Genomic DNA, 27500 nt, shown 5'->3' with positions numbered 1-27500 from the left:
CTACGTCTATTAGATGACAGAGGCTTGTGGTCTTTGACAGTGTGTTATCCTAGTTATACAACCATACAAAAAGACTGGAAGTTAATAATCCAAAACATTAACACTTGTCATTCTGAATGTTGGGATTACTATTGATTTTTTTCTTTAAATTTGTTTTAAGATATCTAAAATAAATTTCTTTTATTTATTTCAAGATATCTAACATGAACATATATTTCTTTTATAATGGGAGAAAAAAGATACTGTAACTTGGTACATCCCTCACTGACCCTTTCCCATTCTGTCTTTCCCTCACAAACACACACACACACACACACACACACACACACACACACTCTATATAATTTATTCTTCAAACACAATTTTTTTCCAACATTCAAAATTTTTGTCTTCATCATCCTCTCTAGGGTGTGCGCCCCTCTAAAGAGGCTCTGAAAGATTCCACTAAGGCCGGGGGCGCAGTGGCTCATGCTTGTAATCCCAGCACTTTGGGAGGCCGAGGTGGGCGGATCACGAGGTCAGGAGATCGAGACCACGGTGAAACCCTGTCTCTACTAAAAATACAAAAAATTAGCCGGGCGTTGTGGCGGGCGCCTGTAGTCCCAGCTACTGGGGAGGGTGAGGCAGGAGAATGGCGTGAACCCGGGAGGCGGAGCTTGCAGTGAGCCGAGATTGCGCCACTGCACTCCAGCCTGGGAGACAGAGCGAGACTCCGTCTCAAAAAAAAAAAAGAAAGATTCCACTAAATGTAGAAGAGCCCCAGTTCTTGCCTCTGAGGGCCATATTAATTTTTCTTTTCTAACCCAGATGCCAATTAACATAGCTCCATTAGGGACCACTACTACCAAAGCAATCATATAGCCCTCAGTCTAAAAACGAATCATTCGTGTAAACCCAGTCCTGTTTTTAAGCCTTGTTTATAACTGCTAAGGATGTGAGTGCAACCTTCTGTCTGAAGGTGAGCTACATTTTTTCCTGTTCTATACATTTATTCATAATCAGCAGTAAGTGCACAACTGGATGTTTGCTGCAATTGTGGGGATGAGGATGATGAGGATGATGATACACGGGATCAGCAAAGCCATAGTTGATTGTGCTGCAGTCATGTTGCCTCAACAAAACACACCACGGACTATTTTAACTTGAAAGGAAGTAAATACATATATGGGAAGGTGCCACATTTCTATCCCTATTCTTTCAGCAAACATTTATTGAGCAAGTATTATGTGTTATGCACTATGCTAGACATTCGGTCTACAAAGATGAGTAAAGCATAGCCTCTGCCCTAGGGGAGCTCACAGTCCAGGCGGAGAGAGACTATAAACATAATTAGGGGTCTGACTGTGAAGAACCTTGTTAAAAAGTTTTGACTTTATATTTTGGGTGTGGAGACTTTATGCTTTGGGTGTGGTTTTCAGTTATGACATAATGTACGCTGCTTACTGAAGAAGTACTGTGATGAGAGTGTAAGAAATGAAGCAGACTCTGAGAGACCATTCTACAACTGTGGAATGTTCAGGGAAAAATTTGTGCCAGTCTGAACTAGGGCAGTGGGGATAGTAATATATATTTCATATATTCACTTGGCAAGTCTTCCTGCCCAATTTGGAATTGAGAAGGGACCTGCACAGTGAAGGAGCAGAGATTATGGTTGTCTTTGAAGGTTTTAACTTGAGTGACAATAGATAGTAACCCTATTCACCAAGAATGGGAATACAGAAGAAAAGTTCATAAGATGTTTTTGGAAATGCTAAGTTTGATGTTTCTAAAGAACATAATATCAAGATTTTTAGAAAGAAATTGGGAATGTGTATCTAGAACTCCTAGGAAAATTTGTCAGCAAGATGTTTTGTGATTCTGTCATACAAATGTGAATTCAACCATCAGGAACGTTTCATTTTGCATTAAGGTATTTTTGTCTACCTTTCTTCTGAACATGGAAGCCAAAGTAAGTTTCAGAGCATGCAAACCCTTTAGATTCTCCATGCTTCTGCCCTAAAATGCTGATGTAATCTGGTATGGTTTTCTAATCACTTGTTTAATTGTCTGCAAGCTTCTCAAAGGCATAAACTATAGACAATGAATTGGCTGAATGAGTCACAGTAGCATGGAGTGAGGGAATGGGAAACAAATAGATTACACATTCTGTTTTTCCAAGAGTTGCTGAAAGTTCTGCAAGCAGCAAACAAAAGAAGTGTGGCCTACAGACATCTTCAGGGGAGGGAACAGTGAGCCTTCTTCACAGCCTCACTATACCATGGTTCCATCCTTGACCCTTGGTTTCTCCCTGTTTCTAATTCCCCAAAGCAATTCATTACCAAGCTATTTTGTTATTTCAGGCTAATGTCTTCTCATATCTATATTACCACTGCAACATCCCAATGACACTTCTCTAGTCTTACACCCTCTAAGTCAGGGGTATCCAATCTTTTGGCTTCCCTGGGCCACACTGGAAGAAGAAGAATTGTCTTGGGCCAAACATAAAATACACTAACACTGATAGTAGCTGATGAGCTTTAAGAATTGCAAAAAAAAAAAAATCTTGTAATGTTTTAAGAAAGTTTATACATTTGTTTTGGGCCACATTCGAAGCTGTCCCAGGCCACATGCGGCCCAGAGGCCCCAGGTGGGACAAACTTGCTCTAAGTCATTATCCACACCAATACAGTATTTCTACAATGCACAACTGATCTTGTCATTCCCTTGCTCAAAACATTTTAATGGTTCCTATTTCAATCAGAGTAAAAAGCAAACTCCTTAGGCTTATGATAGGGCCTGTCCTCCAAAACCCTTCTGTTTACCTCTCCTGCCGCATCTATCTTACCACCTAGTCTCCTTTTTCCTTCTTCCCTACACACACTTTCTAGGCACATTAAGCCATGTATGACCTCCGGGCCTTCCCTTTTCTAGCCTCAAGACTTTAGCACATGCTGTTTTCATAGACTAGAGCCCTGTACCTTTCCTCTTACCCCCTCAGCCTGACTAACTTCTGCTTAGCTTTCAGGTCTCTGCCTCATTATCACTCCTGCCTGCAGGAAGCTTTCCCTGACACTCCAAATCTTGGTTGTATGCCCCTATATGTCTCTTCATGGAACCCTATGGTTACTCTCATTGCAGTACTTTCCACACGGCACTGCAACAGCCTGTGGACCTGTCTTCCTCGATAGATTGTGAGCTTTTCTTCTTTGTCATTTCCCCAGCACTAACACAGTGACTGGCCTATAATATGCTGCCTGCAAAGATGTGGTGAATGACTAAATGTCCTGCAGGGATGGAGAAAACATGAGCCTGTGGCCTGGAAAAAGAGGCTTCATGCTTGCTCTATATCCTGTCTGGGTTGAGCCAGCAAATGAGGTCAATGTTTAATCAACTGATCAACTAAGTGCAGTTAAACTATAGCTTCTCATACAGAATCAGAGATGAAAGAAAATTGAAGTTGGAATTTTCCTCAGAAAAAGAGTAAGCACTGATATTTCAAAGAGAAGATTCTTAGATGAAACATACCCATCTCCTGGTTGTACTGGCAGGTGGGATGTTATTAGCATCCCTGATAAGCAACAAGATGGAGCCCAGGGCTTATGTACGTGTTTCTCTCTCTCTCTCTCTCTCTCTCTCTCTCTCTCTCTCTCTCTCTCTCTCCCTCTCTCTCTCTCCCTCCCTCCCTCTCTCTCTCTCCCTCCCTCCCTCTTACCCTCCACTCTCCTCTTGCCCAAGCAGAACAGTCTTAAGAGAAGGGAAGTGCAATTACACAGTGTCTGTTTAAAATTTAAGAGGACGAAAATGAGTTGAGGGTTTTTTTTTTTTCTTTTTGCAGGAAACAAATTAGCCCACAGTAGACTTGTGCCTGCAAGCAGCCCATTTAATTTGGTTATTTCCTACACCTTGAGGCTAGCTTTTTCTCACTAATTCTGCCAACCTTTTTCCATATCAGGGCTTATCTCCTTGTTGTATCCAGAATCATATGACAAGCAAGAGTCCTAGATGTATTTTATCTACCCAATCATCCCACTGCCTTATTCCAGAAAGAATCTAAGGTGATGAGTCATTTTTTATAAGCACAGTCTCTCCCCTCAATTGATGCCCAATGGTTTCAGCCAGTGCTTATTAAAATTTCATTAAGCATCTAGTTAAAAATCAATTGTTGAAGTTCATGCTTCTAATATGCTTGGGATATCGAGGACATGGTGCCCTAAAATGACCATGCAGGAAGTGCCTGCTCATGGCTGTCTTGTTGCAGAAGATCGTTGTGCCAGTTTGAGCTGGCAGAGGAATTTGGATCTCCATCCTGAACTCCAGGATTATGTGCCCAACTGCCTACAGAAAATTGCTGTTTGATGTCTCCACAGTCGTCTAAAATTTGAGATGCTCGAAATTTAGCTCACTGTCTTACTCTCATCACAATACAGGGACTAAGAGCACAGAATCTGGTGCCAGACTGCCTGAGTTCAAACCCTTGTTCTACCACCTTACCAGCTACAAATGGACAAATGACTTAATCTCTCTGTGCCTCTCTTTCTTCACCTATAAAATATGAATGCTAATACTGCCTAGGTCTATCTTCTATTCTCTGCATTCTTCGTGGGGCAATTCTCTTCACTTTCTCCCTAGGTCTTGCTTTTCTCCAAACTCCACAGTGCCTTGTGTATGCCTCAATCATGGTCCTTACTACTCTGCATGGCATTTGTCTGTTTACTTGGCTATCTCCTGTTTCCTTTGATTTTCTTGATGATGGGTCTGTATGGTATGGTTAAGATGAAAAACTCTGGAGTCATTCTGCCAGATTTCAATTCCAGTTCTATCACTTCCTAGCTGTGTGGTTTTAGGTAAGTTACCTAAACTCTCTGTGCTTCCATTTTCTTACCTGTAAGGGTAATAGAAATACCTACTTCATAGGACTATTGTGAAAATTAAGTTAGTTACTTCACGAAAAGTGCTTGATTCTCTTCCTGCCACAAAATAAAATAAATAAATAGAGGTCATTATTACTATTGTTATTAAACCAGACCTATTATTAATTGGGACCTCAAACTGTGCCTAGCAAAAAGCTGGCAACTTAAAAATAGGTATAAAGCTAAAAAAAAGACACAATGCCCCTGCTTGAGACAGATTTAGCTCCTCCTCACTGGGCAGCACATGTTTGCAGAGCACTTAGGCCTTGCTGTTCCTCAGGAAGGGAGGCCCTCAAGGACTGTTGCGTAAGATACTGTGCCACTTGTTGCAGAAGGAAGAGTGTGCACTTTGAACTCAGAAGTCCTAAGTCTGCCAGCAAAAACCTCCGATACTCTGGACAAATTACTTAACATCTCTAAGTTTCCTCATCTGTAAAATGGAAAATAATCATATCTACTTTGCAATGAGCATCTATCAAAGTTAGGAAAAAAAGGCAATTTCTCAGCATCATTGCAAAACCATTCTAATCAAAACTTATGCAAAACTCAACAGAAGAAGGTAGTAATGGTGAATGTTGGCACAATGTTAATAGGCAGGGAAACAAGGTCATTAAAGAGAGTGTGTTTCCCATGGTAACACGCTGAAAAACTGTAGTGCAATATCACAGTCAGCATACTGACATTGATACAGTCAAGATATAGAACATGTCCTTCCTCACAAGGAATGCTTGTGTTGCTCTATTATAGTCACATCCACTTCTCTCCTGCCCTCATCCGCTCCTTAACCACTCATATGTTCTAAATTTATATAATTTTGTCATTTCAAGAATGTTATATAAATGGAATCATGCAGTGTATAACCTTTTGAGATGGACTTTTTCATTCAGCTTAACTCCGTTAAGATTTATCCAAGCCGTTGCCTAAATCAATGGTTCATTCTTTTAAATTGATAAGTAGTATTTCATGGTTTCAGTGTACCAAAATTTGTTTAGTCATTCATTGTTGAAAAACATCTGGATCATTCTCATTTACAGGATATTACACATAAAGCTGATATCAACATTTACATACAGGTTTCTTTGTGAATGTATGTTTCCATTTCTCTAGAATAAACGCTCAAGAGTGTAATTCCTAGGTTATATGCTAGTTGCATGTATAGCTTTATAAGAAATGAGCAAACTGTATTCCAGAATGCCTATACCAGTTTACATGCACACCAGCAATATATGAGTGACTCAGTTTCTCTCCATTCTTGCCAGCATTTGTGTTGTCACTATTTTTTGTTGCAGCCATTTGGTTAGATGTGTAGTAATATCTTATTATGGTTTTAATTTGCAGTTCCCAAATGGCAATGATATTTAACATCTTTTCATTTGCTGTTTTGCATAGACATATCTTCTTCAGTGACATATATGTGCATATCTTTTGTTCATATATTTTGTCCACTTTGTTCAGCAACATAGTTGAAAAAGCCATCTTCCTCCATTAAATTGTTTTGGGACCTCTGTCAAACATCAGTTGGGCATATTGGTTTGGGTTATTTATTTCTGGTTTCTCTATTCTGTATTAATTAATCTCCAGGTCTAGCCCTCTGCCTAAATATCACACAGACTTGATTACTGCAGCTGTATAATAAGTCTTGAAATCATGTAGGCTGATTTCTCCCACTTTACTCTTTATTTTCAATTTTGTTTTACCAATTCTGGTTTCTTTATCTTTTCTTTTTTTTATTTTTTATTATTATACTTTAGGTTTTAGGGTACATGTGCACAATGTGCAGGTTTGTTACATATGTATCCATGTGCCATGTTGTTTTGCTGCACCCATTAACTCGTCATTTAGCATTAGGTACATCTCCTAATGCTGTCCCTCCCCCCTCCCCCCACCCCACAACTGTCCCCCGAGTGTGATGTTCCCCTTCCCGTGTCCATGAGTTCTCATTGTTCAATTCCCACCTATCAGTGAGAACATGCGGTGTTTGGTTTTTTGTCCTTGCGATAGTTTACTGAGAATGATGTTGTCCAGTTTCATCCATGTCCCTACAAAGGACATGAACTCATTATTTTTTATGGCTGCATGGTATTCCATGGTGTATATGTGCCACATTTTCTTAATCCAGTCTATCGTTGTTGGACATTTGGGTTGGTTCCAACTCTTTCCTATTGTGAATAGTGCCGCAATAAACATACGTGTGCATGTGTCTTTATAGCAGCATGATTTATAGTCCTTTGGGTATATACCCAGTAATGGGATGGCTGGGTCAAATGGTATTTCTAGTTCGAGATCCCTGAGGAATCGCCACACTGACTTCCACAATGGTTGAACTAGTTTACAGTCCCACCAACAGTGTAAAAGTGTTCCTATTTCTCCACATCCTCTCCAGCACCTGTTGTTTCCTCACTTTTTAATGATGGCCATTCTAACTGGTGTGAGATGGTATCTCACTGTGGTTTTGATTTGCATTTCTCTGATGGCCAGTGATGATGAGCATTTTTTCATGCGTTTTTTGGCTGCATAAATGTCTTCTTTTGAGAAGTGTCTGTTCATGTCCTTCGCCCACTTTTTGATGGGGTTGTTTGTTTTTTTCTTGTAAATTTGTTTGAGTTCATTGTAGATTCTGGATATTAGCCCTTTGTCAGTTGCGTAGGTTGCAAAAATTTTCTCCCATTCTGTAGGTTGCCTGTTCACTCTGATGGTAGTTTCTTTGGCTGTGCAGAAGCTCTTTAGTTTAATTAGATCCCATTTGTCAATTTTGGCTTTTGTTGCCATTGCTTTTGGTGTTTTAGACATGAAGTCCTTGCCCACGCCTATGTCCTGAATGGTATTGCCTAGGTTTTCTTGTATTATTTTAATGGTTTTAGGTCATATATTAAAGTCTTTAATCCATCTTGAATTAATTTTTGTATAAGGTGTAAGGAAGGGATCCAGTTTCAGCTTTCTACATCTGGCTAGCCAGTTTTCCCAGCACCATTTATTAAATAGGGAAGCCGTTCCCCATTTCTTGTTTTTGTCAGGTTTGTCAAAGATCAGATAGTTGTAGATATGCGGCATCATTTCTGAGGACTCTGTTCTGTTCCATTGATCTATGTCTCTGTTGTGGTACCAGTACCATGCTGTTTTGGTTACTGTACCCTTGTGGTATAGTTTGAAGTCAGGTAGCGTGATGCCTCCAGCTTTGTTCTTTTGGCTTAGGATTGACTTGGCGATGCGGGCTCTTTTTTGGTTCCATATGAACTTTAAAGTAGTTTTTTCCAATTCTGTGAAGAAAGTCATTGGTAGCTTGATGGGGATGGCATTGAATCTATAAATTACCTTGGACAGTATGGCCATTTTCACGATATTGATTCTTCCAACCCATGAGCATGGAATGTTCTTCCATTTGTTTGTATCCTCTTTTATTTCATTGAGCAGTGGTTTGTAGTTCTCCTTGAAGAGGTCCTTCACATCCCTTGTAAGTTGGATTCCTAGGTATTTTATTCTCTTTGAAGTAATTGTGAATGGGAGTTCACTCATGATTTGGCTCTCTGTTTGTCTGTGATTGGTGTACAAGAATGCTTGTGATTTTTGTACATTGATTTTGTATCCTGAGACTTTGCTGAAGTTGCTAATCAGCTTAAGGAGATTTTGGGCTGAGACAGTGGGGTTTTCTAGATATACAATCATGTCATCTGCAAACAGGGACAATTTGACTTCCTCTTTTCCTAATTGAATGCCCTTTATTTCCTTCTCCTGCCTGATTGCCCTGGCCAGAACTTCCAGCACTATGTTGAATAGGAGCGGTGAGAGAGGGCATCCCTGTCTTGTGCCAGTTTTCAAAGGGAATGCTTCCAGTTTTTGTCCATTCAGTATGATATTGGCTGTGGGTTTGTCATAGATAGCTCTTATTATTTTGAGATATGTCCCATCAACACCTAATTTATTGAGAGTTTTTAGCATGAAGGGTTGTTGAATTTTGTCAAAGGCCTTTTCTGCATCTATTGAGATAATCACGTGGTTTTTGTCTTTGGTTCTGTTTATATGTTGGATTACATTTATTGATTTGCATATGTTGAACCAGCCTTGCATCCCAGGGATGAAGCCCACTTGATCATGGTGTATAAGCTTTTTGATGTGCTGCTGGATTTGGTTTGCCAGTATTTTATTGAGGATATTTGCATCAATGTTCATCAAGGATATTGGTCTGAAATTCTCTTTTTTGGTTATGTCTCTGCCAGGCTTTGGTATCAGGACAATGCTGGCTTCATAAAATGTGTTAGGGAGGATTCCCTCTTTTTCTATCGATTGGAATAGTTTCAGAAGGAATGGTACCAGTTCCTCCTTGTACCTCTGGTAGAATTCGGCTGTGAATCCATCAGGTCCTGGACTCTTTTTGGTTGGTAAGCTATTGATTATTGCCACAATTTCAGAATCTGTTATTGGTCTATTCAGAGATTCAACTTCTTCCTGGTTTAGTCTTGGGAGGGTGTATTTGTCAGGGAATTTATCCATTTCTTCTAGATTTTCTAGTTCATTTGCATAGAGGTGTTTGTAGTATTCTCTGATGGTAGATTGTATTTCTGTGGGATCGGTGGTGATATCCCCTTTTTCATTTTTTATTGCGTCTCTTTGATTCTTCTCTCTTTTCTTCTTTATTAGTCTTGCTAGCGGTCTATCGATTTTGTTGATCTTTTCAAAAAACCAGCTCCTGGATTCATTAATTTTTTGAAGGGTTTTTTGTGTCTCTATTTCCTTCAGTTCTGCTCTGATTTTAGTTATTTCTAGCCTTCTGCTAGCTTTCTAATGTGTTTGCTCTTGCTTTTCTAGTTCTTTTAATTTGTGATGTCAGGGTGTCGATTTTGGATCTTTCCTGCTTTCTCTTGTGGGCATTTAGTGCTATAAATTTCCCTCTACACACTGCTTTGAATGTGTCCCAGAGATTCTGGTATGTTGTGTCTTTGTTCTCCTTGGTTTCAAAGAACATCTTTATTTCTGCCTTCATTTCATTATGTACCCAATAGTCATTCAGGAGCAGGTTGTTCAGTTTCCATGTAGTTGAGCGGTTTTGAGTGAGTTTCTTAATCCTGAGTTCTAGTTTGATTGCACTGTGGTCTGAGAGACAGTTTGTTATAATTTCTGTTCTTTTACATTTGCTGAGGAGAGCTTTACTTCCAACTATGTGGTCAATTTTGGAATAGGTGTGGTGTGGTGCTGAAAAAAATGTATATTCTGTTGATTTGGGGTGGAGAGTTCTGTAGATGTCTATTAGGTCCACTTTGTGCAGAGCTGAGTTTAATTCCTGGGTATCCTTGTTAACTTTCTGTCTCGTTGATCTGTCTAATGTTGACAGTGGGGTGTTAAAATCTCCCATTATTATTGTTTGGGAGTTTAAGTCCCTTTGTAGGTCACTCAGGACTTGCTTTATGAATCTGGGTGCTGCTGTGTTGGGTGCATATATATTTAGGATAGTTAGCTCTTCTTGTTGAATTGATCCCTTTATCATTATGTAATGGCCTTGTCTCTTTTGATCTTTGTTGGTTTAAAGTCTATTTTATCAGGGACTAGGATTGCAACCCCTGCCTTTTTTTGTTTTCCATTTGCTTGACAGATCTTCCACCATCCCTTTATTTTGAGTCTATGTGTGTCTCTGCACGTGAGATGGGTTTCCTGAATACAGCACACTGATGGGTCCTGACTCCTTATCCAGTTTGCCAGTCTGTGTCTTTTAATTGGAGCATTTAGCCCATTTACATTTAAGGTTAATATTGTTATGTGTGAATTTGATCCTGTCATTATGATGTTAGCTGGTTATTTTGCTCGTTAGTTGATGCAGTTTCTTCCTAGCCTTGATGGTCTTTACAATTTTGCATGTTTTTGCAGTGGCTGGTACCGGTTGTTCCTTTCCATGTTTAGTGCTTCCTTCAGGAGCTCTTTTAGGGCAGGCCTGGTGGTGACAAAATCACTCAGCGTTTGCTTGTCTGTAAAGGATTTTATTTCTCCTTCACTTATGAAGCTTAGTTTGGCTGGATATGAAATTCTGGGTTGAAAATTCTTTTCTTTAAGAATGTTGAATATCGGACCCCACTCTCTTCTGGCTTATAGAGTTTCTGCCGAGAGATCAGCTGTTAGTCTGATGGGCTTCCCTTTGTGGGTAACCCGACCTTTCTCTCTGGCCGCCCTTAACATTTTTTCCTTCATTTCAACTTTGGTGAATCCGACAATTATGTGTCTTGGAGTTGCTCTTCTGGAGGAGTATCTTTGTGGCGTTCTCTGTATTTCCTGAATCTGAATGTTGGCCTGCCTTGCTAGATTGGGGAAGTTCTCCTGGATAATATCTTGCAGAGTGTTTTCCAACCTGGTTCCATTCTCCCCGTCATTTTCAGGTACACCAATCAGACATAGGTTTGGTCTTTTCACATAGTCCCAAATTTCTTGGAGGCTTTGTTCATTTCTTTTTATTCTTTTTTCTCTAAACTTCCCTTCTCGCTTCATTTCATTCATTTCATCTTCCATCGCTGATACCCTTTCTTCCAGTTGATCCCATCTGCTACCGAGGCGTCTGCAATCTTCATGTAGTTCTCAATACTTGGCTTCCAGCTCCATCAGCTCCTTTAAGCCCTTCTCTCCATTGGTTATTCTAGTTATCCATTCGTCTATTTTTTTTTCAAAGTTTTTAACTTCTTTGCTATTGTTTTGAATTTCCTCTCATAGCTCAGAGTAGTTTGATCGTCTGAAGCCTTCTTCTCTCAACATGTCAAGTCCTCCTCCGTCCAGCTTTGTTCCATTGCTGGTGAGGAACTGTGTTCCTTTGGAGGAGGAGAGGTCCTCTGCTTTTTAGTGTTTCCAGTTTTTCTGCTCTGTTTTTTCCCCATCTTTGTGGTTTTATCTACTTTTGGTCTTTGATGATGGTGATGTACAGATGGGTTTTTGGTGTGGATGTCCTTTCTGTTTGTTAGTTTTCCTTCTACCAGACAGGACCCTCAGCTGCAGGTCTGTTGGAGTTTACTGGAGGTCCACTCCAGACCCTGTTTGGCTGGGTGTCAGCAGCGGTGGCTGCAGAACAGTGGATTTTCGTGAGACCACAAATTCAGCTGATAGTTCCTCTGGAAGTTTTGTCTCAGATGAGTACCTGGCCGAGTGAAGTGTCAGTCTGTCCCTACTGGGGGGTGCCTCCCAGTTAGGCTGCTCAGGGGTCAGGGACCCACTTTAGGAGGCAGTCTGTCCATTCTCAGATCTCCAGCTGCATGCTGGGAGAACCACTACTCTCCTCAAAGCTGTCAGTCAGACAGGGACATTTAAGTCTGCAGAGGTTCCTGCTGAATTTTTGGTTCTCTGTGTCCTGCCCCCAGAGGTGGAGCCTACAGAGGCTCCTTGAGCTGTGGTGGGCTCCACTGAGTTCGAGCTACCTGGCTGCTTTGTTTACCTAAGCAAGCCTGGGCAATGGCGGGCGCCCCTCCCCCAGCCTCACTGCCGCCTTGCAGTTTGATCTCAGACTGCTGTGCTAGCAATCAGCGAGACTCCGTGGGCATAGGACCCTCCGAGCCAGGTGTGGGACACAATCTCCTACTATGTCGTTTTCCAGGCCCGTTGGAAAAGCGCAGTATTAGGGTGGGACTGACCCGATTTTCCAGGTGCCATCTGTTACCCCTTTCTTTGACTAGGAAAGGGAACTCCCTGACCCCTTGCGCTTCCCGAGTGAGGCAATGCCTCGCCTTGCTTCAGCTTGCGCACAGTGCACTTCACCGACTGTCCTGCACCCACTGTTTGGCACTCCCTAGTGAGATGAAACCGGTACCTCAAACAGAAATGCAGAAATCGCCCGTCTTCTGTGTCGCTCAGGCTGGGAGCTGTAGACTGGAGTTGTTCCTATTCGGCCAACTTGGCTCCACCCCCCCGTTTCTTTATCTTTTCATATGTGTTTTAGAATAATCTTTCCCACATTTAGAAAAAATCTTAGGTTAAGCCTGTTATCAACTGTGGAGGACCAACACCTTTACTATGTTGAATTTTCCAATCCATGAATATGACATGTCTCTTCACAAACTTGTATCTTCTTTAATATCTTTCATCAATGTTTTATATTTTTCAGCACACAAGTTCTTTACATATTTTGTTAGAATTATGTCTAAGTATCTAATTTTTAAGTGACTCTAAATGGTGTCACTTTTAATTTCAGTAATTTCATAATTATTTTAATTTCAGTATCCATGTGCTCATTGCCAGTACCTAGAAATACAGTTAACTTTTGTATATTTATACTATATTCTGTGACCTATCTAAACTCATGTAAGCTTTTGGTTATACATGGTTTTTCTGTAGATTCTTTGGGATTTTCTATTAAGACAATCATGTTATTTGCAAATAAGTACTGATTTAGTTCTTCTTTTCTGATACTATATTAGTCTATTCTCACAGTGCTATAAAGAACTGAGACTGGGTAATTTATGAAAAAAAGAGATTTAATTGACTCATAGTTCTGCAGGCTTAACTGGAATCATGACTAGGAGGCCTCAGGAAACTTATAATCATGGTGGAAGGCAAAAGGGAAGCAAGCAGGTCTTACTATGGTGGAGCAGGAGAGAGAGAGGGAGCAAGGTGGAAAATGCCACACTTAAAACCACCGGATCTCATTACAACTCACTCATCATCATGAGAACAGCAAGGGTGAAATCTGCCCCCATGATACAATCACCTCCCACCAGGCTCCTCCTTTGACACATGGGGGTTACAATTTGAGATGAGATTTGAGTGGAGACACAGAGCCAAACAATATCTGATACATATATCTTTTGTTTTCTTTTCTTGCCTTGCTGCCCTGGCTAGAATTTCTAGTACTATGGGGTGAGGGTAGACATTCTTTCCTTGTTGCCAATTTTAGAGGAAAAACCATTCAGCCTTTTACCATTAAGTAGAAGTTAACTATAGGGTTTTTATAGATCGTCTCAGTCAAGTTGAGAAATTTCCCTTTATTCCTATTTTTCTTAAGCGTTTTTACTATGAATGGGTATTGAATTTTATCAACTTTTTGCATCAATTGATATGCTTATGTGATTTTTCTTCTTTAGCCTATTAATATGGTACATTACATAATTGATTTCAAAAGTTGAACCAGAATTATATCTGCGGAATAAACTCCACTAGGTCACAATATAAACTTTATTTGATATATTGTCTAATTCCATTTGCTTTTTTTTTTTTTTTTTTTTTTTGAGATGGTGTCTCGCTCTGTTGCCCAGGCTGGAGTGCAATGGCACAATCTCAGCTCACTGCAACCTCCGCCTCCTGGGTTCAAGGGCTTCTCCTGCCTCAGCCTCCTGAGTAGCTAGGATTACAGGCATGCGCCACCATGCCTGGCTAATTTTTATATTTTTAGTAGAGACAGGGTTTCACCATGTTGGTCAGGCTGGTCTCGAACTCCTGACCTCAGGTGATCTGCCCACCTTGGCTTCCCAAAGTGCTGAGATTATAGGCGTGAGCCACCACACCTGGCCCTATTTGCTAATTTTTGTCAAAGATTTTTATGTCCCTGCTTCAAGATGGCTGATCGGGGAAATTTCATGCTCTCGCCCTCCAGTAAGAAGAACTAAGATGAGTAGATAATCACACTTCAAATAGAGTATCCAAGAGAGAACACCGGAATTCAACAGAAAAGTGACAGGCAATACCTAAAACAAAAAAGAAGGTAATGAGGCAGCATGCTCAGCTGGGACCAGCTGGGAGCCGAGGGAGACTCCCCAGTACAGGGAAAGGGTAAGTGAGAGGCCCTCAGTGGCTCACATTCTCACTGTGGACTCCTGCAATCCTAGCTATGAAAGAGTCCCTCAACCTTCATGTGACCTGAAACTAACATAGGGACCTTCTGGGGGATTGTACAGTGGCACTGACCCAGGGAGGAGGCTCACACTTAATTCCTCACATTCCCTGAGACCTTAACAGCTATCACAAGGTACCCATTTTAGAACTGTGCCCCAACAGGCTGAGATGTTTCCTTACATACTGGCAAGGGTGGAAGTCTAGGCTCCTTACTTAGCCTTTGCTGGTATGGATGTGGGTGGTGCCACAGTTTTTCTGTGGCATTTGGCTGAAGCAGTTGTGATGATTAATTTTATATGTTGACTTCACTAGGCCAAGAGGTATCTACAGATTTGGTCAGATACCATACTGGGTGTGTTACGTTTGGATTAGTAGAGTTCGTAAAGTAGATTTCCCTCCATGGTGTGAGTCTGCCCCTCCAATCAGTTGGAGGCCTACATAGAAAAAAAAAAAGCTAACCCTCTGGAGTAAATAGAAATTCCTCTTGCCTGACTGCCTTCAAAGTAGGACATAGTTTTTTCGCTATCTTAGACTTGAACTGAAACACTGACTTTCCCTGGGTCTGAAGCTTGCCAATGGAAGGTCATGGAACTTGTCAGCCCTGAATGAGCCAAAACCATACATATATACGTGTGTGTGTGTGTGTGTGTGTGTGTGTGTGTGTGTGTGTGTCTGTGTATACATTCTCTGGGTTCTGTTTGTTTGGATAATCTTGGGTAATAGAGTAGTTGTTATCTAAACATACCTTGTCCTGCTATCTTGCTCTTTTCTGGCCCCTTTGGCTAAACAGGCTTTTGTTGGGACTTTTTCCATCTGGGTCTGTTGGAAATTTCTTGGTTGATGGCTTCTTCAGTTACAAGTCTGGAATAAAGGAGGCAAAAGAAAACCCATTCTCACCTTTCAGAGTCTTCTTATGTTTGTTTTATATATAGTGTCATGGTTTTCAGTTGCACTTAGTGGAAGGAATAGAGAAGTATATATCTACTTCATTTTTCTGGGAGTTGAAGTTTCCCATATCTTCTTTTAAGTCATGTTATTCAATTTGAAACGTTGGGACATCCATTGAAATTGCATTTAATTAATATATTTAACTCTGGAGACATCTTGGTCCTGTTAGGAAGAAGAAATGCATGCTATTTGAACACAAAACACCACAAATGTTCTGTACACTCCCACAGTGCTTAATACATTGCTGAGAACATACGAGGCACCCCATGAATCCTTGCAGTTTCATTTGTTCATCCTTGACTATTCAATTATCATTCTGATCATGCTTCTTTAATCACTTGTCTACATTAACATTTACTAAGGCAATCGTTTGGAAACAAGTTCCTGGAAAGCTTCATCCAGTGGGGTTTTACACAGTTTCTTTTCATACATACTCAGAACAAAAAATCACAATGAAAACAGTAGAACCAGAAAGAAACATGGAAATTTTCTACAGACACTCAGCAATAAAATAACCTCCCATCCAGGGAGGCTTGATAGTGTAGTTACCTCTGCTTAACTTCCAGGCAGGGTCCCCAGAGGTCTCGAGGGATACAAAGACGTAAGAGTATTGACTAGAAAGGAACAGAATAATTTGGGGACAGTTGCTACAACATGGAAGTCAGTGAGTAGACTTTAACTCTCACTTTTATAAGTAGTTCTGTAATAACAACATTTCACTCTCTCACTCCTCAAAGGCAGGGCTCCAGCTTATTCTCCTTTTTTACATTTTCTGTGTGTCTTCCAATGAAATGATCTGACACATGTAGTTTGGGTTCCTGAGCAAAGATCCTTCTGCAGAGGCCTAGTATGTACTAGTTTGTCTCTTCTAGAGACAGAAAATGAAACTCTCATGTATCTATTCCCTAGAACATGAAAACCACCACTTCACTGCTAATCTTGTCACTTGGAAAGTGTTAATTGGTATTAGTTGAAGGCAGATCATCTTGGTCTTTGTTAATATTGTGTTTCTATTCATTTTTGCAATAGAGAAAGCACTACTATAATTGAAAGGCAGCTCTACAGATTCCCAGGTAAGGATAAGAGAAGTATTGCTAATTTGCTCAGTGTCACACCTGCTTTGTTCTTCATTCTACCAAGAGAAAAGTCAAAGCTCTCAGATATCCTGCAGGGAGAAAGAGGTGTGTCTGGTTCCAGTTGTTGCCCAGGAACCCAGGCAATCCCAGAGGGCAAAGGATAGCCCTCTCCTTACCCAAAACCTTCATGCTAAAATGTAATAATTCCCTCCTTGCAATAAGAAACTGTTATTCCAAACTTATTTATTCATTCATTCATAAAAATATTATTGAGGACCCAATAATATTCTTAGGCACCAGAGATATATCTCAATAATATCTCTAGGCACCAGAGATAAAGCCATGAAAAGAGAGACAAGGTTGCTTTCTTCAGATAACTTGCACATGGTGAGGGAGACAGATATATAATGTAATTTCAGCGATTAATAAGGGCTACGAAGAAATGCAAAACACGGCAAGGTAATAATGATGGAAGCAGGAGTACTATTTTACTTATTTTTAAGTTTTATTTTACCTTTAGTGAACACATAATAATTGGACATATTAATGGGATACAGTGTGATGTTTGAATATATTTATACATAGTGTAATGATCAAATCAGGGTAATTATCATATCCATCACCTCAAACACAGCATTTCTTTGTGATAAGATCATTCAAAATCCTTTCTTCTAGCTATTTTGAAATATACAATACAGAAATTAGACCCCCTCCCCTCCACCAGGAATTAGAGGTCTACCTCCCCCAGAAATGCATCCCTCAAGAACCTAGGATACTGTCAATCCATTTCAGTCACTCTTTCCCTGTAACGTGTCTTGTGTAGTGTTTATGAGCTTTTCGTTTCTCTTTTCTACATTAGTAATAGCTAATAATAAATGCACAGAGCAATATTTTTAAAGGAGTGCTATTTTAGATAGAGTGGCCATGGTGGCATCTGGAAGGGATGATATTTGAGCAGAGACCTGAATGAAGTAAGAGAGCAAAATGATGCAAAGTTATGGCGGCAGGGCTTTCACAATGAAGTGAGCAAGTACGAAGGCCTGAAAGCAGGGTATTCCTGCATGTGTCTGAAAAACAGTGAGGCCAGAGCAATGTCCCCTTTACACCAGGCAAAAGGGGCTCTTGCCTTTGGCCTCTGTTTTAAAAAGCCTTGTAGATCACAAACACACACATACACAAATGGCAGGCACATGGGTATCTATCATTACAGAAGCTGGCGATTTGCTCTGGTTACATCACAACCTGCACTTTTAAACAGCTGCCCTCATGACTCACGCTCTCCAGGTTCCAGGGAATTGTCCATATCTCTTGACTTATGTGCTCAAAACAAAAGGCAACTGTGTCTGAATGCCAGGGTTGGAGGTTTGTTGTGCTGACACATAACTTTGGAATGCAGTGAGTGAGGGTTTGAGACATGAAAGCACTTTAGCTTAAAAAAAAAAAAAAGAGACAAATTAATTAACTTGTCAAATCCTAAGAAAGCATAAATACAATTGATTTTTGCATAATGAAAATTGTTTCTCAGATTGTTGATGTTCTTGCTTCTCTTTCCGTTCCATTTCCCAGCTCTAGCAGTGTTCACAAATTAGGGTGGTATTAGTAACAGTTACATATGGAAGCTGAGGAACATTTTACAATACTAAACAGTACATATTTATCTCAAGTTTGTATGTATGTAGGTCTGGATGTGATAGGTATGAGACAACTAGATAAACACTAAGCTCTAGAATTGTGCATATTTTACATTATAAAAATATTAAAAATATTTAATTGAGTTTTCTTTTTTTAACTTTTAGGTTCAGGGGTACATCTGCAGCTTTGTTGTATAGGTAAACTGAGTGTCACAGAGGTTTGGTGTGTAAATTATTTTGTCACCCAGGTAATAAGTATAGTACCCAATAGATATTTTCTCTGTTCATCTCTCTCCTCCCACCCTCCACCCTCAAGTAGGCCCCAGTGTCTATTGTTCCCCTCATAGTGTCCATGTATTCTCATTGTTTAGATCCCACTTAAAAGTGAGAACATGTGCTATTTGGTTTTCTGTCTCTTTGTTGGTTTGCCTAGGATAATGGCCTCTAACTCCATCCATGTTGCTCAAAAGGACATGATCTCATTCCTTTGTATAGCTGCATAGTATTCCATGGTATATATGTACCACATTTTCTTTATCTAGTCTACCATAGATGGGCATTTAGGTTAATTCCATGTCTTCGCTATTGTGCATAGTGCTGCAATGAACATATATGGTCATGTGTCTTTTCAGTCGAATGATTTGTATCCCTTTGGGTATATACCCAATAATATGGTTGCTGGGTTGAATGATAATTCTGTTTGAAGTTCTTTGAGAAATCACCACAGTGCTTTCCACAATGGCTGAATTAATTTACACAGCCACCAGCAGTGTATAAGTGTTCTCTTTTCTCCACTATCTCACTAGTATCTGTTATTTTTGAATTTTCAAAAGATTAAATAATATTTCAGCTTTCTTTTCTAATTTCATTTAAAATTTTGATAGTCAATTATAATTTGCATTTGCCTTTTAATTGTAATAAACAATATTGACTATTTTAGAAAAAACTAACCCTTGAAATATAGAAAAGTACTTTAATCCTTTAATTTTATTAAACATCTAGATATGTGCAATAATCATTAAATTCAGTTATCTGATATTTTGCAGCCCTTCGGTTACATAAAAACCATAAATCATAGCTTCACATGTGCTTTTTCTGTTTTTTGTCATTAGAAAGGTACATTTTCCTGAGCAGGAGAATAGAACATATTTAACAGTTTATTAGCTTAATTTATAATTTTTAATATTTAGATATATGATTTTCAACTTTTACCTCTTGTCTGGGTCCCACAGATGTTATGGATGTCTGGGTCAATGAACCTGGAGACTTGTCTAGTTCATGTAGGGTCCTGTAGACTATGATAAGGAATTTGGATTTGATTCAAAGTTTGATGGTAATCATTGGATTGTTCTGAGCTGGGTACTGGCCAACTGGAAGCCCATTTGTATTTTGCAGGATCAATGCAACTTTAATTAACTGGAAAACAAAAGATCAGATCAAGGATTTCTCCACCTCCCATCACTCCTAACTAGAAAACTCTAGAACTGTCATAGGGTTTCCAACACCATTTCAGACCACAAAGTCTCATTTAGTGAGTAGTCTGACTCACCCAACACATGAGGGACAACTGAAGTAGAAAAGAGATTTCCCTTAAGTAAGACATAATTTCCCCTTGGGTGGCCTTGACTTTCCACATGCAAACAATGGATAAAACAGATTGATTTTCTAGGATGACCATATGCCATATTCAGACAGTATATTCTCTGTAGTCAGGCTGTCTGCTTTGAATCTCGGCTTCTCCACTCTCTAGAGCTATATGCCCTTGGAACAATTTACTTGACCTTTCTCTCTCCCTGTGTGTGGGGGTGGGGGGTGTTAATGATAATATCTGCCTTATAAGATTGTTGTGAAGATTAAATGAAATAAACTACACAAAATTTACAACAGGACCTACTGCATTTTAAGCACTTAAAATATTTTTTATGTATCATTATTTCTCATCTTCTTGGCTACCAATGAAAAAAATGAGAAAAGCCAGCTTTCAATTCTGTGAGTTTGGGTTTTTTTAATTGAGCAATTCATAAAGAAGCGAGCTTTCCAGAATTGGCACTATTTGAGCAGGGGACTAGATAATTATCTTTGCTGAGAATTGTAGACATAACTTCAGCCTAAGAGAGAAATTGAATTTCATGAGCTTTTTCTAACGTCAAGGTTCTATGCTTCTTACCATTAATTCAGCTTCCTGTGAGTGCCCCAGCCTTTCAGAGTTTATAATCTCATTGGAGAAATTAGAATGACTCACACAAAGCAGGTAACAATAAAGGAGAAAGTAGTCATGATGAAGGGCCCTGACGGTGAACGGACAGTGGCGGGTCCAGGTAGGAAGCAGGCAGGAAGATTTCCTGGATCAGGTGGGATTTTTTTCAACTCACAGCAGAGATATACTGGTTGGGTAGAGAGGGAGGAGAATGATCCAAGAATGCTTACATCGAGACCCCCAACTTGTCCCACTAAGAGCTTCACATGCTTCCCTCACTACTGCTCATGCCCCACTCAGAACTGCTCGATCCTCCAGCTCTCATGGGAACAGAGGACTGGGCTCTGAGGAACTTCTGTGAACACTAGACAGACAGCAGAGGTGAGATGAACTGCCCTTCTCCATACCTCTATACTGGGATTTGAACTGTTTCTCATTGCCCATATCCCAGTGAGCTGGCCCAGTTCCATTATTGACACTGAGGCATAGAATCTTTCTACTAAGACTGTGGCCAAGGACCAGCAGCTCTGGCTTATTAGAAACAGAGCACCGGCAGCCTAAGACCTACTGAATTTAAATCTGCATTTTAACAAGAGCCCCAGGTGAGTTTTATGTGCCTTAAAGTGTGACAAGTACTTTTAAAACAGTGGTTCTCAAATCTGGGAGAGCTGGGTGAGATTCCACCTGGAGGAGCTGGATACCCAGGTCTCTCCCCATATCTGTTGAACCAGAATTTCTGAGATGGGGTCTTGGTATCTATATTTTTTAAATGTGTAATTTGAAAAATTGGGAGCAAATGTGTTCAATCAGGCTTGGAAACCATTACTTTAGGGGAAAATACAGGTATAGCCTAGATTCCTGAAGCTCATAGAATTACCAGTTAGCATCAGATTGTACCAATTGTAAAGAAAAATGCTAAGCCCTAAACGAAGACATGGAGAAGTCACCCTAGTTCCCCTATTACCCTGGACAAGGCTCTTGATAGGACTTGGCAAGTTATTTTTCTCATCTGTAAAGTGGGGATATTAAAGTATCCACTTTGTGGAATTGTTAAACACTCTCTCTCTCTGAAACACAGCTCTTTAATTCTTGCTAATGTTGAAAAACTGGACAGAGTCGACTTCTACCTGGAATGATCTTCTCCCAGACACCCACATGACTCTCCATGGTACTCCTTCAGCTGTCTCCCCAAACATCATCTCGTCCTAGTCAGGCTTTCCATGTCTACTCAACACAAGAAAGCAAAATGTGCTGCCAACATCATCATTGTTCTTTACCCTTTGCTCTGCTTCTTATTCTTCTTTACAGTGTTTATCCTTGCCTGACACTTCAGATATTTATTTGCTAATTGTCTGTCTCCTCAACTAAAATTTAAGGTCCACAACATAGAGACTTCTTTGTCTTTCTCTTCACTGTGACAACCCTATTGCTAGAATGGTGCCAAGCATACAGTAGACATCAATAAATATTTATTAGGTACTTGAACTAACAAATACGATTTGATACTAATATTCCTTGACTCCTCAAGTATTCCCAATTAAAAGGCAGTAGGTCTCTTCAATAGCTCGCTCCTGTATCACCTTCTATGTGAAGCTTTCCCAACAGACTCTTCTTGCCCTGGAGAGAATCAATGCTCCCCTCCTTGTGCTTTATACATTCTTTCCTCTAATTACTCACTATCAAGATATCTTCCTCAACTTCTCTATAGACTATGAGCTCCTCAACAGCAAGGACCATTTCTAGTTCATCTTGGGGCCACCCATTCTTGTGTTCATTGAATGAAAAATGAGTGAATTTTCCCATCACAAAAGATGAAACCATATTCATACTCAACAAGAGTCTTTCTGATTTCAGAATTGTAGCTTAGGGGGAAAAGCGGTGGCGGAGGGGGATTTTTTTTTTTTTTTAAAGCAGATATTCTTAAACAGCTATTGGTTTCCATTCCTGAATTCAGTCTCCTATATCTCATCCCTCTGTCAAGATAAAAATGAAAGCCCATTGCTTGAATCGTGAAGAGTTATGCCAATAAGCTTAGAGTAAGGCAGGGGAGACCGGATGCTGCTGAGATAATGTCAAGTCCAGAATTCCTAAAGCAATATTGCAGCATCTCAGTCTCCAGTATAAAGGGCCCATTGCATCAATCTTTCAGCATACCTACTGTTCAATCTGTTAGGAGAAGCATGCAAAGCACATTTATTTCCAAGTGCCCAAGCTACTATACTAAATAATACAGGAAAAAAGGTGAAAGGAGATAGAGAATTCAATTGCTCTTTGCCTGCAAAGCTCTCCAGTACTTGCAGGCAAGACTGTCTGCAAGGACCCCATCTTATCAGGTACTCTTGCAGGCTCAGGAAGACTGTTTTCCATAGGGATACCAGGATTTGGCAAGATGGTAGGTACAGTGTACCCTCACCTTCAGACATTCATGAATGTCAATTCAAAGCCTTATATGTCAACTGTTGGAAGGATTGATGAAAACCTGCTTACGCCATTCTAAAATTTGACTTTACTAAATCTTTTTGTTTGTTTTAAAAATACTATTGTCTTTCCTATCTTTTTAAAAGTTTGCTTTTAGTAATTGAAAAATTCCTTCACATTCTCCCTAACAAATTTATATTTAAATGGATTGCCTCTTTCATACCTAAGATAAAAACCAGTTTCCTCGATTTTTTTCATGCAGTCAATATTTACCGAGTACCTAGATGTTGGACACTACTGTGGGCACCAAGTGGGACTTCTAAGTTGGAAAGTGGGGCGAGACATTCAAATGCAGGGAAAGAAAGATATGCCAATACAGCTGTAATAGGGAATTTAATACTGATGAAAATTAAAGAAGGAAATGCACATTGGTAATTGATTCCAAAACTGCACCCAATTTCTGTGCTTCTGTTATTTAGATACTTGCCACATGGAAACATTTTCTATCTGGTCATCACTAAACATGTCCCATGTACAAGCACAAAATAAGTCAGTCTCAAATCTGAGTAGAGAGATATAGCCTCTGCCCCGATTGCTTAAGAATGATCTGATGAACATTCAGTTGCTGTTCCCTGTTTAATTAATTCTGATGGGCTATTGATGTACCACAACTGTTTGTCCTAATAATGAGGTCCAAAATTAGAATGACTGCAACTCACTTAGACAGCTGCCACAAAAAGTAAGTAATTGAAAGTGCTCTTGGTCAAGGCAATGGGGTAGAAATGGCTGTAGTTCAGCATCAAATTCATATGATTATGTCACATGAGTTTTATTTTTTATTTTCAAGCATCGTTAACATACCAGCAGTGATGACTGCAAGAACTGTTACTAGCTGTAGAGTTGAGACTGCTACTTCATATCAGTATAGCAAGGATAAACATGTAGCCAGACGTGTGCTAATGTGGAGTCAATATAGCAACAGGCATTGAACAATTTAGGTCAGTTCCTTGCAATGTTTAATTAGACTAATATATCTGTTTGCAATTAATAGCAGATGTGACAAGCTAATGTGTCCATGCACAGACAAATTAACCTCTGCCCATCAGCTGCTAGGATCTGTGAGAAAGCTGCCATGTTTTGCTTCTATCCATCCAAGTCTAAATAAAATTGCAGAAGAATTATAAACATGAATATTAGTAGAAAATATGCTGCACATGAAGCACTGTCCATAGGAAACTATTTTTCAGGCAGGCTGTCAGATTTTAACAATCACAACAAGAATTAACATTTGTGTTACCCTTTACTTTGTAAAAATCATTGTAATAGACTTTACTTTTTAGAGCAGTTTTAGGTTTACCGCAAAATTGAGCAGAAGGTAGAAAGACTTCCCACAGATCCCCTGTCCCCACACATACATAACCTTTTCCATCAACATCCCCCATCAGAGTAGTACCTTTGCTATAACTGATGAACCTATATTGTTACATTATTATCACAGAAAGTCCATCATTTACATTAGAGTTCATTCTTGGTGTTGCAGTTCTGTGGGTTTGGACAAATGTAAAATGACATGTATTCACCATACAGAGTAGTTTCACTGCCCTAAAATCCCCTGTGCTCCTCCTATTCTTCCCTCCTCCCCCCAGCCAATCCCTGGCAACCACTTATCTTTTTATTGTCTCCATACTTTTGCCTTTTACAGAATGTGATGTAGTTGGAATAATATGATATATCGCCTTTTTCCAGACTTGTTTCTTTTACTTAATAATATGCATTTAAGTTTTCTCCATGTCTTTTCATGACTTGTTAGTTCACTTCTTCTTAGCACTGAGTAATATTCCATTGTTGGATGTACCACAGTTTATTTATCCATTCACCTGCTAAAGGACATCTTGGTCATTCCCAAGTGTTGGCAATTATAAACAAATCTTCTATAAACACCTGTGTGCAGGTTTTTGTGCAGATATAAGTTTTCAACTCCTTTGGGTAAATACCAAAGAGTGTGACTATTAGATAGTATGGTAAGAATAAGTTTAGTTTTGTAAGAAACCACCAAACTGGCTTTTGAAGTGGCTGTAACACTTTGCATTCCCACCAGCAATGAATGAGAGTTTCTCTTGCTCCACATCCTCACCAATATTTGGTGTTGTCAGTGTTCTGGATTTTGACAATTTTAATAGATGTATAGTAGTATGCAATTATTGTTTTAGTTTGCATTTCCCTGATGACATACAATGTGGAGCAACTTTTCATATGCTTATGTGCCACCTGTATATATTCCTTTTTTAATTTTATTTTCTTACTATACTTTAGGTTTTAGGGTACATGTGCACAATGCGCAGGTTTGTTACGTATGTATCCATGTGCCCTGATGGTTTGCTGCACCCATTAACTCGACATGTAGCATTAGGTATATCTCCTAATGCTGTCCCTCCCCCCTCTCCCCACCCCACAACATTCCCCGGAGTGTGATGTTCCCTTTCCTGTGTCCATGAGTTCTCATTGTTCAATTCCCACCTATGAGTGAGAACATGTGGTGTTTGGTTTTTTTGTCCTTGCGATAATTTACAGAGAATGATGTTTTCCAGTTTCATCCATGTCCCTACAAAGGGCATGAACTCATCATTTTTTATGGCTGCATAGTATTCCATGGTGTATATGTGCCACATTTTCCTAATCCAGTCTATCACTGTTGGACATTAGGGTTGGTTCCAAGTCTTTGCTATTGTGAATAGTGCCGCAATAAACATACGTATGCATGTGTCTTTACAGCAGCATGATTTATAGTCCTTTGGGTATGTACCCAGTAATGGGATGGCTGGGTCAAATGGTATTTCTAGTTCTAGATCCCTGAGGAATCGCCACACTGACTTCCACAATGGTTGAACTAGTTTACAGTCCCACCAACAGTGTAAAAGTGTTCCTATTTCTCCACATCCTCTCCAGCACCTGTTGTTTCCTGACTTTTTAGTGATGGCCATTCTAACTGGTGTGAGATGGTATCTCATTGTGGTTTTGATTTGCATTTCTCTGATGGTCAGTGATGATGAGCATTTTTTCATGTGTTTTTTGGCTGCATAAATGTCTTCTTTTGAGAAGTGTCTGTTCATGTCTTTTGCCCACTTTTTGATGGGGTTGTTTGTCTTTTTCTTGTAAATTTGTTTGAGTTCATAGTAGATTCTGGATATTAGCCCTTTGTCAGAAGAGTAGATTGCAAAAATTTTCTCCCATTCTGTAGGTTGCCTGTTCACTCTGATGGTAGTTTCTTTGGCTGTGCAGAAGCTCTTTAGTTTAATTAGATCCCATTTGTCAATTTTGGCTTCAGTTGCCATTGCTTTTGGTGTTTTAGAGATGAAGTCCTTGCCCATGCCTATGTCCTGAATGGTGTTGCCTAGGTTTTCTTCTAGGGTTTTTATGGTTTTAGGTCGAACATATAAGTCTTTAATCCATCTTGAATTAATTTTTGTATAAGGTGTAAGGAAGGGATCCAGTTTCAGCTTTCTACATCTGGCTAGCCAGTTTTCCCAGCACCGTTTATTAAATAGGGAATCCTTTCCCCATTGCTTGTTTTTGTCATGTTTGTCAAAGATCAGGTAGTTGTAGATATGCGGCATTATTTCTGAGGACTCTGTTCTGTTTCATTGATCTATGTCTCTGTTGTGGTACCAGTCCCAAGCTGTTTTGGTTACTGTAGCTTTGTAGTATAGTTTGAAGTCAGGTAGCGTGATGACTCCAGCTTTGTTCTTTTGGCGTAGGATTGACTTGGCGATGCGGGCTCTTTATTGGTTCCATATGGACTTTAAAGTAGTTTTTTTCAATTCTGTGAAGAAAGTCATTGGTAGCTTGATGGGGATGGCATTGAATCTATAAATTACCTTGGGCAGTATGGCCATTTTCACGATATTGATTCTTCCAACCCATCAGCATGGAATATTCTTCCATTTGTTTGTATCCTCTTTTATTTCTTTGAGCAGTGGTTTGTAGTTCTCCTTGAAGAGGTCCTTCACATCCCTTGTAAGTTGGATTCCTAGGTATTTTATTCTCTTTGAAGCAATTGTGAATGGGAGTTCACTCATGATTTGGCTCTCTATTTGTCTGTGATTGGTGTACAAGAATGCTTGTGATTTTTGTACATTGATTTTGTATCCTGAGACTTTGCTGAAGTTGCTAATCAGCTTAAGGAGATTTTGGGATGAGACAAGGGGGTTTTCTAGATATACAATCATGTCATCTGCAAACAGGGACAATTTGACTTCCTCTTTTCCTAATTGAATACCCTTTATTTCCTTCTCCTGCCTGATTGCCCTGGCCAGAAATTCCAGCACTATGTTGAATAGGAGTGGTGAGAGAGGGCATCCCTGTCTTGTGCCAGTTTTCAAAGGGAATGCTTCCAGTTTTTGCCCATTCAGTATGATATTGGCTGTGGGTTTGTCATAGATAGCTCTTATTATTTTGAGATACGTCCCATCAATACCTAATTTATTGAGAGTTTTTAGCATGAAGGGTTGTTGAATTTTGTCAAAGGCCTTTTCTGCATCTATTGAGATAATCA

General features: G+C 39.7%; 1 long non-coding RNA gene across 2 annotated transcripts in view; it reads right to left on the bottom strand.

Annotated features, from left to right (window-relative positions):
• The window catches only part of LOC131383542 (uncharacterized), a 152815-nt gene that overhangs the window by 10720 nt on the left and 114595 nt on the right, over window positions 1–27500 (bottom strand). Inside the window, exons 1-3 of one of the 2 annotated variants that reach the window (XR_009213688.1) lie at window positions 20576–20731; window positions 19546–19749; window positions 15424–15539 (exon numbers count right to left, since the gene is read on the bottom strand). This is a non-coding gene — a long non-coding RNA (uncharacterized LOC131383542). Of the gene's footprint in view, window positions 1–15423; window positions 15540–19545; window positions 19750–20575; window positions 20732–27500 lie in introns of those variants that run through there. The other variant, XR_009213687.1, reaches the window with a different exon arrangement.

Source organism: Hylobates moloch, unplaced genomic scaffold (assembly GCF_009828535.3).
Source record: "Hylobates moloch isolate HMO894 unplaced genomic scaffold, HMol_V3 SCAFFOLD_5, whole genome shotgun sequence".
Classification (NCBI taxonomy): domain Eukaryota; kingdom Metazoa; phylum Chordata; class Mammalia; order Primates; family Hylobatidae; genus Hylobates; species Hylobates moloch.
Note: the sequence above shows the minus strand (reverse complement) of the source record. Positions and strands in the feature narration are given on the sequence as shown.